This window comes from Panthera uncia, chromosome B1 (assembly GCF_023721935.1).
Source record: "Panthera uncia isolate 11264 chromosome B1, Puncia_PCG_1.0, whole genome shotgun sequence".
NCBI classification, from domain to species: Eukaryota; Metazoa; Chordata; class Mammalia; order Carnivora; family Felidae; genus Panthera; species Panthera uncia.
Genome location: NC_064811.1, coordinates 108,363,115 through 108,377,239, shown reverse-complemented (window position 1 = coordinate 108,377,239; position 14,125 = coordinate 108,363,115). Strand labels below are relative to the sequence as shown.

At 33.8% G+C, this 14,125-nt stretch overlaps 1 long non-coding RNA gene across 3 annotated transcripts in view; it reads right to left on the bottom strand.

The window, feature by feature from the left end:
• The window catches only part of LOC125923119 (uncharacterized), a 200,367-nt gene that overhangs the window by 131,173 nt on the left and 55,069 nt on the right, over positions 1-14,125 (bottom strand). Inside the window, exon 3 of one of the 3 annotated variants that reach the window (XR_007457909.1) lies at positions 6,955-7,096. The exons of the other annotated variants lie outside the window; for them this stretch is intronic. This is a non-coding gene — a long non-coding RNA (uncharacterized LOC125923119). The remainder of the gene's footprint in view (positions 1-6,954; positions 7,097-14,125) is intronic. 3 annotated transcript variants of the gene reach the window in all.

The window sequence follows — 14,125 nt, the reverse complement described above, 5'->3', positions numbered from 1 at the left end:
TTTCTGATAAGGCTCATTTTCCAACAAGCCTTCCTGCTTGTTGGAATAAAGGCTTGCTAGAATAGAATAGAATAAAGGCTTCCTGCTTGCTAGAATAAAGGCTTCCTTGCTTACACAAACCACCTAAAGAAAGAGATATAGTGCACACATATTAGCCTCTAATTTTCTTTTCCAGAATCTTACATGAAACTCAAACGCATCATCAGAAATGTTTGGCATCAATACCACTCAAGTGACTGATAACAAACTCCCTTAATGTCAAGAGCCATTCCATTTTTCTTTCAGGAAGAATAAGGCCATACCTAAACATATTAAAATATTATTCACTTTGACAATGGAACTAGTTCCAAGACATGAACTATTGCTATATTAGAAACAAGAAGCAATCAGTATTTTTCATTGCCTAAGAATCTCTATACTACAAAAAAATCCATCACTTCTAATGAAATTGGTAAGTACCTAGGAGGCAAATGTCTTTCCTTATTTCTACTGTGAAATCTGGGTTGAAATGAGCAGTTGTAGTTAACTCGCATTCCTATTAACCAGAAAAATTTAGCCAATAGTGAATAAATTTATCAAAGCTTTTGGAAAATGACATGAAATTTTCATTAAGATTAAAAGGACTATTACAGTTCTATTTTAAGTAGACCTGTACTTTTCTTAATATGAAAAACTGAGAATAACAGTAAATTTACTTTTATTTAAATTATATTGATTAATCAACAAAAATATCACTTAGATTCACTTATCTAAATGATAGTAATATATAGTTGAGCTTATGTGTGAGGTTTTTAATACAAATATCATCTTCAATTTCTGCCTATAAAGTGATTATGTAGTACAATTTATGCTTTCTTTACTGTGTAATTGGTTTATCAGTAACTGTTGTGTCAACAGCAAATCATATTTTCTGGTGCATTAATCTTAAGAATTTTTCTTTCTAGACACACAGAAAATGAAGCCACATGAACATCTGAAAGAGATTAAAATGGAATAAAAAGTCCTCAGTAGAATTTTAATGTATTTTTATATTAGCATCAAAGACCAATATTGTATGGCTTCAGATATATGCTTGCAACACAATTATTTTAAGATACTTATTAGAAATCACACAGTGGTTTTAACTTACTAAGGTAAGTCACCTTAATGGTAACTTAGGCATAATTGGAAATTAGATAAATACTTTCAGGCTGATAATGCTCTTAAGGAGTTATTTACAAAAAGCAAAAAAAAATCTTAAGTATTGTTTTGAATAGTAAAGTTAGTAAAGAATAAAATTCTATTAATCAAGAGAAATTGCACTTGAAATAAATCAAAATATAACATTTTGTAAATTTTCAGAAAAATAAATAGGCTATATATTTCACTTTGCATGACTAGATTTCAGTAGTTGTAGTTTTCCTTCCTAACATTAATTTCAATTTTCAATATATACTTGCCTGTGTGAGATCACTTGATTAATGCCAGTCTGTCTCATTAGAGAGAAAGCTACATGAGAGAAGAAAGCATGGGTGCTTTGTTCTCTATCTCCCAAGTTACACTTTGCCTGGCACATGGAATTAGTTTAATATATTTTCTGAATACATTAAAAATAAATGGACAGGGGCACCTGGGTGGCTCAGTCGGTTGAGCGTCCGACTTCGGTTCAGGTCATGATCTCGCAGTCCATGAGTTCGAGCCCCGCATCGGGCTCTGTGCTGACAGCTCCAGCCTGGAGCCTGCTTCGAATTCTGTCTCCCTCTCTCTCTGCCCCTCCCCCACTCATGCTCACTCTCTCTCTCTCTCTCTCTCTCTCTGTCAAAAATAAATAAAAACATTAAAAAAATTTTTAAATGTCTAAAAAAAAATAAATGGACAATATTACCAAAAAAACTATCTGACTCTCATTAAATGGTTTGTATGTGACCAGACACTGGACCAATAAAACAAATACAAAATATACCAAATGACCATATGAGTTTAATAAAAAACATTATGCATAATTTTATGCTCAATATTATGCTTAATGCACACAATTTGAAGAAATATATAAATGTAGAAACATGATAGATGACAGACGATAGATAGATAGACAGATGATAGATAAATAGATATATCTGGACACTTCTGGCCCTAAATTTCCCAATCCCACATTAATTTCCAAATTCTGTTCTATTTTTTTCTAATTTCAAATGTAATTTGAAATAATAATTTTGTGGCTTTCTGATCCTTTCTGTAATATTAACTACTAGTAATCTATAACAGTATTGTTTTTATCTCAATGAGATTGTTTTGCTTTATAATTGGCTATCTTATAAAACTTCAAAATACACTTTGATAACAAAGACAAAAAAATAATTTTATGGCAAGTCATTTATTTCTCCACACTTTTGATTAAGTTTAAAACATGGTATTTGGAAAAAATTTACAATCTAGATGGACATCAAAACCAAAAATTTAATGAAATCATCCTATAATCATATTTGTCATGAATGGCCTTTGAACTGTAACTGTTCTTTAGTAATCAAAGAGTCATTTTGTCTTCTCATTGATTCCAACATCTACATATTTATGTAACTTTTAAGTATGTGTTTTTGGAAACCTATATGGATATAATTTACATAGCCACATGTTTTTATGTGTTCATTTTGACCTAATTTATAGAGATAATAAGTATACATTTTCTACTTTTCTACTTGCATGTTTGGTAATTTCTTCAACAATTTCTGCAGTGTTTTCTAATATTCTTATATGAGATTATAATATATCTGAGGTTATACTCGAGTGATGCAACATGATAGTTAGTATGCAGTATACCAAAGCTTTTGGCTAATTAATGTAATTCTTGTATAATGAATTTTTATTTGTTCCATAAGTAATATGAGCATTGAAAACATAGTTTTTGTCATACACATATGTATTAGTCTGCTGGGGCAGCCATAACAAAGTACCACACACTGAGTGGCTTAAATAACAGAAATTTATTTTCTCACAGTTCTGGAAGCTAGAGGTCTCTGATCCAGATGCTAGAAAGTTTCTGGTAAGATTTCTCTTCCTGACTTGCAAATGGCTATCTCTTGCTATGTCCTCACATAGACTTTCCTCTGTGCATTCGTGGAAAGCCAGTGAGCTGTGATGTCTCATTCTTTTTTTTTTTTTTTTTTTTTTTTTATAAGGACACCAGTCCTATCAGATTAGGGCCTCAATCTTACCATCTAATCGAATCTTAATTATCTCCATAAAGGCCCTATCACCAAATACCATCACATTGGAGGGTAGAGCTGCAATCTATGAGTTTTGGGGGAACACAGTTTTATCCAAAACAATATAGAGTTTCCTTTATCTTCCCAATTACAACACATTTGTAATTTCAAATGTGGATTTTACTGCTTTTGTTTTGTTTGTTGTGTTGTTATCCTTTAAGTATATAAGTTTCAGCCACCTAGGGGTCATCACTGACCTATATCAATATTATGTACAATGTGTTTCTTCATAAAGCAGTTTGAACAAGTATTAAAAGTTTAGGTTGTGTTTTTTTTTTCCAAATTGCAAAATATAAGTTAATATCTGTTGCTGACCTCATGACTAGTAATTTTTCAATGTGAAAATATAAACACAATCTAACTTGGCATGTACCTAAACCAATTGCTATGGAAATGATATCATGAAATATGATCATGGATGTTTTTTAAATCATTACTCCATTTATTAAATTTGAATGTATAGCATATTTCTAGGTCTAGTTTTATTGATAGATCAACTGCAGTTTTCCTCTGCTACAAGGCAAATGGCAATCAAAGACTGATCATAGAGCTTTAACAATATTTCTAGTGGGACACGGGATTAAAATAATCAATACAACTCATAACACTGCACTTTCATATGAGGTCAAATCCTAAAGTTTTGATTCTTGGATTATCTCCTGCTGGTAATTGTGCCAGATTGCATTCTGATAATTTCCCACCATAGTGAATAAATGTTAAAATGTTTCAAAATTCAGAGTTGTGTGACAGGAGTTGTTTACAGGATTTCACAGTGTCTATCTCTTGTAACTCTGTTCTGCTGACAGTATGATGCTTGTCATTCAAGTCAATATGCACAGGGTTCCTGGAAGCTGGATTTATGAATAGTTTTCCTGGTGTACTTTTTTAATGGAATAAATACATAATTCTATTAGATTTTTAATTACTATAACAATCATAGAGTATGATTGCATAGCTCATGTATAGCCCATGCAGAATGATAAAAAGTGAAATTTACTTACCTTTATTCTATATTTTGTACCACATGCAATCACTTGTCAATGGCAGTATTAAAACATAATTATGTCAAATACTATTATAAAAATCTTAAGAGTTGAAATGGATTTTAAATGTTATGTATTGAAATGTGCTATCCCATACACAACTAAACTTCATAACACCTATAATATGATATCATGGAAAGGATAATGAAATACACATGAGGAGAGCTGAATTCTAACTCCTTCTCTCCAACTGATTATGAGTAAGACTTTGGGCAAAACAGTTAAACTCTCTGAATCTCAGTAACCACAGTTATTATCAGTGCTGCCTAATTTTCTAGCTCTCAGTATCAGTAAACTTCACCCACATGATTTCCCTGTATTCACACAAGTCAGTGATACACTGCTGAAACAGTCAAGGCCCTAACTTGAGTGTGGTTTATCTTCCCTTCACCACTCCATTCTTTTTCCTACGGATCTCCTTTCCTTCTCCCCACAAGGGGCCTCCAGTCATGAATACATCTTGGATTTTCCCTGAAAGGGCTTTTGTTACTGAGATGTTGTCAATGTCATATTTTGTAAGAATATATTTCACATTAAAAGTCGAGGGTTATGTGTGTGTACACACTTGATTTCACACCCATGTGATTTCAATATCTTATTATCAATTGACCATTAAGTGGAAAGTGATACAGACCATCAACTACATGGATTTTCTTTTTTTGTTTTTTTAGAGAGAATGTTTTTTTAAAAAATTTTAAATTTTATTTTAGAGCGAGAGAGAGAGTTTGCTCAAGTAGGGGCCCAGGGCAGAGGCAGAGAGAGAGAGAGAGAGAGAGAGAGAGAGAGAGAGAGATTCTTAAGCAGGCTCCATGCTCAGTGCAGAGACCGATGGGGGCTCAATCCCATGACCTGAGCCAAAATCAACAGTCAGTTGTTCAACTGACTGAGCCACCCAGACTCTCCAACTACAAAGATTTTCTATATACTACATCAGCTGGAACAATTTTTCAAGAAGAGAAATGAACAACTCTTTCCCTCCAATGTTTTAACTGCTGGAAACTGAAGCACAACACTATTTCCAATAGCAACTATCTGAACAGTAACAATTTCATACCCTAATTGAGACAACAGTCACATTATTTATTAGAATACTTCAAGCAGTTGGTGGATGATGTCAGGAGGTTCACTCACACATGTTGCTGTTTCTGAAAAGATGTTTTTTTTTCAAAATCTGGAGATTAAGTATGGAGATGTGGTTCATATATATCTAGGGGAAACTTGTGTTTTAAAGCCTGCAAGGCCTAAATATCAGTTGGCTGTTTCACTCCTCCAGGATAATTACTATGAAAGTGAATTCTGTGGACATCAAAGATTTTTTGAGAGGTCATTTCTTTCTTTAAAATTATCTATAAATAAATATGTTTGCCAACACTGACCCAAATGTCTTCATGGAATATTTGGCAGTAATTCCAGATGTATCTTAGAAAAGACAGTCATTTGAAAATATTTCTTAGAAGTTATTAGGTTTATATCCCATAAGAAAGATAAAGCCTGAGTATATTGTTTTCTTAAAGAAATAACTACTGTGTTCTTAAAGAATGTTTTCACTGATATTTTACATGCCAAAAATGGTCAAAATAAAGCCAAATATACCAAAAGTTTCAAGGCTGAGAAAAATATAAATATTGAGTTAGTGTTATGAAGTATTATAAAAACTTCAGAGACAATATATCTAATATTGGACCCCAGAATGTTTATGTCATTCAATTGTGCACATATGTGTGTTAATTATGTATGTGCATGCGTATGTGTATGCACTCTTCGTGATGAACATGAGGGTAGTCAGTTTTATTTTTATGACAAAACTGGTATCTTCAAAACCAATGACTGAAATGGATATGCAAATGTAAAGAATTAATTGTTGGCAGAAGAAATGAAAGAAAATGGAAGAGACAGAAACAGCTTTTAGAAAGACAAAATCACTGTGCATAAGATGTCAATGTGAGTAGAAAATGCAACATTTCTCCCATTTACTGATAAAAAGAGGCACCTGAACATAAACAAAGGGCTAAGAAAGGGCTAGACTCTGAATCACAGGACAGGGATGAAGTGAAACCTGGAAGAAGAGGCTTTACAGAAAGTGGAAGAAGCAAATGAACACGATGAACTTTATGAGACAAATGCTGATGAAACATGAAAATGCTAGAAAATGCCAAAAATGAAATTTAATATAAATACGGTTATTCTTTTTCGACGTGATCTTTCTTTAAAAGCAGTTGCAATTAATCTCTTGTAGATATAGCATGGACGAGATGTATGTCTCCTATTAATCTCTCTGAATCTAACTATACGCAGTATTTGTTAAGGTTAAAGTTACTCAGAGATGGTAAAGTTTATGAGGTGTTAGTCAACTCTGAGTCAGAGATTACTACATATTTAACATTCTCAGTTTCTTTCTGTATTTGGACACACACACACACATGCACAAAGTGCATTTCCCAATCATTCTTGCAGTTTGGTGACCTCGTATGACCAAATTGTGCAAATGAAATGTCAGCAGAAATGATATCTACCACTTCCAGGCTTAGCTAATGGAAACCTACAAGAGACACATGGACATTTTAGGTTAAATGTAGGAGAGGATCATGTCATAGAAGTTAGCAGAGCTCCTAACTGAAGAACCATGGGTTCCCTGAATGACTTTTTTGAACACAGCATCTTCTACTAACCAGTATCAGACTCATAATGATGTAGTTGTTTAGGACTTGGGATATCCAACCTTCAAATAATGGTGGTTTGCCAATCAAAGCAGTGACATATCTAATGATGCAGAGTCCAGGAGGAAGCAGTTAGTTGAGGTCTTTGAAGTCTCTATGGTCAAATACAAGAAATTGTAATTAGCAACTTCCCAAAACATTTTCAACTAGAACTATATCCATTTCAGAGGACCTAGATTGAAAAATAAATATTGTAGTCTGGATGAAACAATGTGGTATCTGAAAGTCCCAATTCTCTGGAGCACTTAGAATAGCACTATTGTCCAATGAATCCCCAAATCCAGCAGGTTCATTAAGTGAAGAACTTATGAAATTACAACCCACTGCAGAGAATTTTACAAACAAAGGAAAAGAATGGGAACAGGGTTCTCTCTCAAAATCTCTCTCATTCTCTCATATTCTTTATCCCTTCCTCCCTCCCTCACTCCCTTCCTTTTCTCACTCTCTCTTCCTAACACACACGCACACACGCACACACACACACGTGTGTGTGTGTGCGTGTGTGCGTGTGTGTTAGAGAGGGAGATTTTGGAAATTTTTGCTATCCAAAAAGTATACAACGTAAGAAACTATTCAAATCTTTTGCTATTCAAAAAGTATACAACATAAGAAACTACACTTTGGAACAGAGTTGCCCAAGTTGTTAAAATTTATACTGACAGCAGCCTTTAACCATCAGAAAATGTACTTCAACAGAAAACAAAGATTTGAACACATTTGGTTTCTATCATGTGAATAGAAATAAAATAATAATAGTCCAGACTCTTTAAAATTTGTAAGATTTAGTTGAAGTGTCAGAATTCAGTGCATATGATATTTAACATTTTTTCTTTATTCATTAATTTAATTTATTTACTTATTATTTAGAGAGAGCAGATGGGGGAGGGGCAGGGAGAGAGAAAGAAAGAGAGAATCCCAAGCAGGCTCCACACCATGATTGCAGAGCCCATTGCAACGCTCGAACTCACTGTGAGATCATGCCCTGAGCGGAAATCAAGAGTCAGATGCTTAATCAACTGAGCCACCTAGGTGCCCGATATTAATGATGTTTTAAATTGCACTTTTGTCATATCTCAATAAATTGTCTTCCCTTGAAGTTTAGTCAAAAGTCTAACAAAGAATTATACACAAGACCGCCCTAAAGTTAAGACTATCTGTGTACAATCGGGGAGACTGGGTGGCTCAGTTGGTTAAGCATCTGACTTCGGCTCAGGTCATGATCTCACGGTCTGTGAGTGTGAGCCCCTCGTCGGGCTCTGTGCTGACAGCTCAGAGCCTGGAGCCTGTTTCAGATTCTGTGTCTCCCTTTCTCTCTGCCCCTCCCCTGTTCATGCTCTGTCTCTCTCTGTCTCAAAAATAAATAAACGTTTAAAAAAAAAGACTATCTGTGTACAATGTATTAAATAATTCCCATTAAAATTAAAGATTTTTTAGAAAAAAACTCAGAATGACTAATTCTAACATTCTTCAAAACTTTACACTTTTCTGATATTTCAAACAAGCAAAAAGGAACATCACACTAGTGGAGAATACTAAATAAAGAATATTGAAATAATACTTAGGCCATGTGTGATGTGACCCACTATTCAGTTGTTACTTTGTTACTACTGACTGTACACATCAACTTAGACTGGTATAGCTTCCTGTAATTCATTCTGATAAAATCTTTGGTGAGTTCCTCAGTCAGTTGTGATTCTACTGACAGATACTGAAAACTCTTTTCCTATACTTTAATCATCAGAAGAGAGACATGACACAGCACAGGAAATCGTTGTTGTTTTTTTCTTTGGAGATAAGTATCCTGATTATTCTTATTGAGAGTCAGACTTTATACAGCTCTAGATTATCTGTGGAATTAGCAGGCAACAATCAAAATACAGGAAGACGAGATGTTTCCCTATGACTATATTTTTGGATTCAAAGAATTAAACTTACCCCATCAAAAAGAAAATGGATGTAAAGCTAATAACTAAGTAAAACTAAAATACAATGATCAAGCAACCAAACCTTAGTTGATGTCTAATGGTAGGTTATTTTACCTGAGCCATTTTCCTCTAAGCAATGGCAGCAAAATTACACGTTTGAATTCCGATGCCTGTGATAAGTATCCTAGTATTTAAGGATTTGTTGGAAAATAATTCCTTCTACGGTGTGTGCTTCTGATGTGGCAAATAATTTCTGTAGAAAATATTAATAAAAAATATCTTCACAACAACTTCAACGTTAGCCATAATTTTGACCAATATACTTCAGGAAGCAGAATAAATAAATGTCAGTAGCCAGTAGAATTTCAAGGAAAGTACTGCTTCAAACTTGGTCATCTTAGAAGCTATGTAAACAGGGATGAACAACTTTCAATCATGCCAGTAAGTCTATAATGATCTATTATTATTATTATTATTATTCATGGTTATCTTATTCTCATCCTTAATACTTTTCATATAGCACAGACTTTCTCTAATTTCCTCAATGAGAAAAGCCCATCCATCTTGATTTTCTCTATCTCAGCATTCTATCTCATTTATACATTTTGTTTCCTTTCTCAGTCTTAATATATTTACTGCATATAAATGCATATGATGTGGTATACTTGAGGGCAGAGGCCATATCTGTCTTGTTCACATAGCAGCCCATTAAAGCCTAACAAAGTACTGGACACATAATAAGCCATCAATAACATTTGATGAATGAATTAATATACTGTGAATATTCTTGTTCAAATCCAAATACATTCAAAATCATTACATAGACCATATCCTCATTCATAAATTCTGGTGGTATAAGAGACATATCAACCCTTATAGAACAGTTCTCAAATATTATTCTTTCAGCTAATCAGGTAAAATACAGTGTCATCTCTCTGGAAGAAAAGTATTTCTTTTATATTATTGTTAGTTAATAGCTAAACATGTATCTCTGAAAGAACTACATCAGAATTTAATTCATGTACATTTATTATTCTGGTCAATATACTATATATGAGATTCTCAAGTGTTTCTTAACCAGAAGACTAACAAAGTTGTCTAGGTTTTCTAATCTATTGTATAGCAGAAGTGATGGTTATACAACCCATGTACTCTTCCCTGCTTTCTCCTTATCCTGGAAAAGTGACAGATACTATGTTTCAATTGTAGAACTCTTTTCAAAGACTGCAAGGAAAAGACAGTCTTCAACATGAGAATGACATCCCAGCATCATTTTCTCTTTTATTTCACAAAGTTCTCTTTGGCAGAGGTTCATGACAATCAGAAGTTTGTTTTTTGGATCTTTAGATCTGAAAATATGCTGGGTGACAGTATAGACAGTTGGCAGCCAATAAAGATAAATTTTACTTGTCAAAACTTTCATAAACTGTTTAGGTAAAGAAATATAGATGATTTGGGCAAGTTAATAAAAATAAAAATTTATATCAAAGAATACCTCTCAATGAATATAATGTGGAAAGTGTTGAAATAAGATTACATTAATAATTGTGATACATTTGGAATCACAATCTCAAAAATACCTTTAAAATTAAAGACATAAGATTATAAACAGAAATATACACACATGTGTAAGTATATGTGTACATATATGCATATGTATAGAGATAGAGGTATAATCTGGGTGATTTTACTGAAGAACAACAGTAGGAGAAGGCAGAGGGTAAGAATAGAAAGTACCCCAGAAATGCACTAGGCGGGTATGGACAGCAGTAATGGCCATAATACCCAAGGGAAGGTAATGACTTCAGATTCCATTCATACCCGTGTCATTAAACAGAAGGTTCAATGTCCTAGACAAGCACAGCAGGACTCCTCAGGAGCAGTAACAATACATTAGTAATTTAACAAGTAAAATCACAATTCTAGTGTAGTCTGTCAGTATCAAATAAGAGCACAACCAATGGCTATGAGCTAAGGACACAGAACAGTTCCTTGGAAAGAGAGCAGTCAACTAAACAGGATGCAATTCTTGGAATGGCTATTAGCAGAAAATCAAAATGCTATTTTACCTTTAGGTAAGAAGAACAGGAACATATAGATTCATTAGGTAACACACTTTTTATTTTGGCAAACTTTTTAGACTCCTAAAATTCTAGGCTCTTAGAATTTTAGACTGTTAGATTCTTTTGGTTTGGGGCAGTTTCTCAGACATTTTTTACTTTTGACGATCTTTACAGTTTTGAGGACTACTAGTCAGGGACTTGGTAGAATTTTTCTCAATTGGGTTTTGTCTGATATTTTTTCTAATGATTACATGTTTTCAGGAGGAAGACTACACAGATAAAATGACATTCATACCTCATCAGCACTCACTGCAGATATATAGGAATGCACTTAAATTTTGTATATGGACCTTGTATCCCTCAACCTTGCTTTATTTGCTTTTTAGTAATTTTGAAATTATTGATTCCATTATTTTAGTAGACATAAAGTTATTCAGGTAATCGATTTCTCTGAGTCATTTTTTGTAGTTCCTGTCTTTCAAGGAATTGGTATGTTTTATCTAAGCTATGAAGTTCACAGGAATTGTTCCTTTATTATCCTTTCAATGTTCATGGGTGTCAGTAGTGATGAACCCTGCTTCATTTCTTAAATTGGTAGTTTGTGTCTTTGCTCCTTTTTTGTTTAAATTAGCCCGTCTGGAAGTTCATCAACATTACCTATTTTTTTTTCAAAGAACCAATTTTAATTTTATTAAAAAAATTTTGAACATTTTATTTTATTTTTTGACAGACAGAATGTGAGTAGGGGAGGCGCAGAGAGAGAGGTAGACACAGACTCCAAAGCAGGCTCTGGGTTCTGAACTGTCAGCCCCATGCGGGGCTTGAACCCATGAATAAGAAATCATGACCTGAACCAAAGTATGACGCTCAACAACTGAGCCACCTACGTGCCCTAATTCTCATTTATTTTCTTTTCTTTCTGCTTACTTCATTTTAATTTTCTTCTGTTTGCTTCAAGTTAATTTGTTATTTTTCTAGTTTCCTAAAGTAGAAGCTTATGTTATTGATTTTAGGTCTTTATTCATTTATAATATATGCATTTAATGCAATAAGTTTTTCTCTAAGTGTTGCTTTAGCTGCATTCAACAAATTTGGATAAGTTGCATTTTCATATTTATTTGGTTTAAATTTATTTTTTAATATGTCTTGAGACATCTTTGGCTCGTGTGTTAAACATCTGAAGTTTAATCTTCAAGTATTTGATAATTTCTTCTCTTTATCATTAATTTATGTTTAATTCTATTATAGTCTGAGAGCATACTTTGTAAAATTTCTATAACTTTAAAATTTTTTAGTGTGTGTTTCATCATTCTAAATGTGGTATATCTGGGTGAAGCTTGAGAACAATGTGCACTCTGCTCCTTTTTTCCAGGAGTATTTTGTAAAATGTCAATTAAAACAAATTGATTGATAGTGCTGTTCAGGGCATCTATAGCCTTACTAATTGTCTACTTACCTGATGTATATGTTGCTGGCATAATCATTTTGAAGTCTCCAACTATAAAGTGAGCTTGTCTATTTCTCTCATCAGTTTTATCAGTTTTTTTCTTTATGTATTTTGGTGCTGTGTTGTTAGATGCATAACTATTTATGATTGTTTTGTCTTCTTAGAGAATTGGCCACTTTATCATTATGTTTTGCCCTTCTTCATCCCTGATAATTTTCATTGTTCTGAAATGTGTTTTGTCTTAGATTAATATAGTTATTCCATTTTTCTTTTGTTAGTGTTTGCATGGTACATAGTTTTTTTATCCCTTTATTTTCAACCTTTTTATCAAAAGTTATTTGTTGAGTGCCTAATCGAGGCACTCAATCAAGGTTAGGTGCTCATTTTTCTTGACTTCTTAGTTCTATGTGTTCACTAATCAATTTGTTTTCCTATGAGGAATCAGGAAGCATAAACTCCCCAGGCTCCTCGCAAACAGATGGATCCATGTGACTTGTTCTAAAACATGGAAACATGGATAAAAATAATGGGTGCAACTTCTAGTCCAGTTTTTAAAATGATCTTAAAACATTTAACTCCCTACATAGTTTCTCTGAGATTGTTGAATAGTTAGAAAAGAGAATCTGACAGATGACTTCAGGATCCTAGAAATGGTATAGCCATGTAGTCTTGAGGCACCTGGGTGGCTCAGTCAATTAAGCGTCCAACTCTTGATTTCAACTCATGTCATGATCTCACAATCATGAGATCAAGCCCAGTGTTGGGCTCCATGCTGAGTGCGGAGCCTGCTTGGGATTGTCTCTCTCTCTCTCTCTCTCTCTTTCTCTGTCCCTCTCCCGCTCATTCTTTGTGTCTCTCTCTCTCAAAATAAATAAACATTTTTTTAAAAAGATCCTAGAGATGGTATACCCATTTAATCTCAATGTAATATCTAAATATAGACATTTAATTTTGCAGTGGCATCTGTATATAATACTTTTTGATATTCATAATATGACATAAGAAAGCTTTTTATTTTATTATTTTTTAATTGTTTATTTTTTAGAATGAGAGTAAGCATATGTGAGGGAGGGGCAGAGAGAGAGAGGGAGAAAGAATATCAAGCAGGCTCTGCTGTCAGCACAGAGGCCGACGTGTGGCTTGAACTCACAAACCACCATGAGCTCATGACCTGAACCAAAATCAAGAGTTGATGCGTAACAGAGTCACCCAGGCACCCCAACATAAGGAAGTTTTTTTTAAAATAACATCTATATAGGGGTCCCTGGGTGTCTCAGTTGGTTGAGTGTCTGACTTTGGAGATCTCGGTTTGTGAGTTGGAGCCCCACATCGGGCTCGCTGCTATCAGCACAGAGCCCTCTCTGGATCCTCTGTCTCCTCTCACTCTGCCCACCCCCCTCAAAAATCAACAAATATTAAAAAAAATAAATAACATTTATCTAAAACCTGTGCTTGAAACTGAGGTCAAGGTGGTTATTGTGAGCCCCTTCTACTATATGATTTTAGCAAGGCACCTTCTCTGACCATTTGTTCTGATCTGTTAAATTATTGTAATTAAACCATACAATGTTAAAGTACTTTTTGGAATTATTAGGAATTGTATTTTAATGCTCATTTCTTAATAATTTGTTCCCACTTTGCCCCTAAATCTACTATTCATGGTATGCCAAATTACTGTCTGTGACATT